Genomic DNA, 2,385 nt, shown 5'->3' with positions numbered 1-2,385 from the left:
TAAATATATTTATTAGATCTCGAAAAGAAACTAAAAAACCAAAAAAAATATTTTATAAAAGAATTAAAAAACTAGAAACACAAGAAATAGATCTACAAAACCAAAAAAATTGTAAACTAAAACTAAATCTGAAAACAATCACCGCCAGATGAAAACCCTAGATTTAAAGAAATAGAAAATATAGAATATTGAGTGTAAATTTGAAAATAAATATATTTATTAGATCTAAGACTAAAAATCATAATAATACAACTTTTTTTTAAAATTAACTATATATTTACTAGATCTAAGAATAAAATATACTAACGGTCTTTAAAAAAACATAATCTACTCATTTCTTTTATAAAAAAGTCACCTCCCCTCGTTTGTGTTTCAAAAAACACAGATTTGCAACCAAAATTTGAAAGAAACAAAAAAAAAATTGAAAAAAGAGAGAAAAATAAAGTCATAAAATAGAAACGAGAAACACAACCAATATAACAGGAGAGAAGGAAGAAGAAAGGAAAAAAAAAATTCGAAAACAGAGAAAAAAAAGGGAAAAACATTTAAAAACTCAGAAATCAGTAAACAAAGAACACAGGAAACAAACCAAAATTTTATAAACAAAAAAAAATCGAAATCAGAAATCAGAGGACGGTTTGGACGACTGTTTGACGGTGCGTGGTCGCGTTGATGTCGCCGGTGTGGGTGTCTGGTGGTTGTCGCTATTCAAGACCAACCACCAACGCCATTCTTCCCAGATCTGAAAAAAAAGGAGACAGTAGTGCTACTACTAGTGACGGCGGCATATCTGGTGTGGTGTTTGTTGCGCGGTGGTCGTGCCTGCCGGAAGGGGCAGGAGTGGTGTTGGTGTCGAGAGGACGTGGGGGTGGTGGTGTTTGATGCGCGAGTTGGTTTAGTTTTTTGGTGGTGGTAGTGGTGGTTGTTGTGGGTGACGACGGGGGGGGGGGGGGGGTGGTGCGTGGAAACAGAATGAAAGACGATGGTGGGCGTTGGTGGCGGTTGGTGAATTTTTTTGGGCAACTTTGATAAGAGAGGGGTGGTGGATGCTGTAATACTCCGTATTTTAGTTGGAGTACTCGGTCGAGTGTGTGTTACTCGACCGAGTGCACTTGACCGAGTAAACCGGTTTAGCGAGTTCGACGGTTTATTTTATGTTTTGGCCAAAGGGTTTTTGTTTATAACAGTTAAGTGCTTTCTAAAATCATTTTAACATTTCTAAAACTATTTCTAAACTTAGAGAGAGGGAGAGGAAGAGGATTTGTCGAGCCCTTCATTTGCTTGAAGATTTCTCATCGATTTCAACCTAATTTGATTTCCCCGTTTGTAAGTCGATTTCATTCAATTGTTTATACTGTTTTAAAATCGTTGTCTTCTAAAAGTTTGAGAAGAGAATCCTTTTTATTTGAAGTCTAGTTTATGCATATCAAATTTCGTAGTCAAATTCCTTATGGTTTGTCCTAGGTGATTTATTTATGAACATGTCGCTGAAAAGTCCGCGAATCTGATTTGGTTGTAAAAAATGATATGAAACCCTAATTTATATGTCGATTCAGTTTTGGGGATTTTTCATACATCATATTTGTAGAGTCTAGATGACAATAGGATTTGGAATTTCTGAAAAATAATGATTTAAACTCGTTTTATGAATCAATACTTTTTATGCGACAGATTCTTTCAGCTTTTGGAAATCAGTCTGAAAACCCTTGATAAGTTTGGAATTTTAGAAAACTTCGTTAGATATAATTTGTAGCTAAGACTCGTGGGTTCCAATCCAATTGGCCTTGCATCCATTCGATTTTTCTGGAATTAGTTATGTATTTTATACCGAGTCTGTCATGTGCTGGAAAATCAGGAAAAGTCGTGTTAGTTCTTTAAGTTGATATTCCTATTAAGTTATGATGAGTTTAGGTTATGTGGATCATTAATTGATTGAGTAGGTGGTAATTATATATAATTATATTATGTAGGTGATGGATATATTAAGGATCATAGCTGATTGCTTGTGTGTGCTTGGATTGCGAAAAGGTAGGGTTTCCCTACTCAGTACTGTTAATTGATTAAGATTGTGTTTGTTTCATAATTGTTGTTATCTGCTGATCGTCGGAGGCTGGGTGTTGTGGTGATGGTGGTGATGTGGTTGTGTTGTGACGGTTGTGGTGTTGTGACAGCTGTGATCCTGTGGTATATGTGATTGTGGTGGAGTCACTTGCGGGAGTGGTTTCACACCCTGGTTCGCCCTCCGTGGAACCCGTCACGGGAGGAGATGTGCACATTAAGGGACAAGGATTGTTATTCGCTCGTTGATGAGCTGGACTAGGTGGGGATGGGCTGCGGTCACCCACTGGCGGCGAGGATTACCTGTTGCGATGGGTAATCTGGCAG

Source organism: Silene latifolia, chromosome Y (assembly GCF_048544455.1).
Source record: "Silene latifolia isolate original U9 population chromosome Y, ASM4854445v1, whole genome shotgun sequence".
Classification (NCBI taxonomy): domain Eukaryota; kingdom Viridiplantae; phylum Streptophyta; class Magnoliopsida; order Caryophyllales; family Caryophyllaceae; genus Silene; species Silene latifolia.
Note: the sequence above shows the minus strand (reverse complement) of the source record.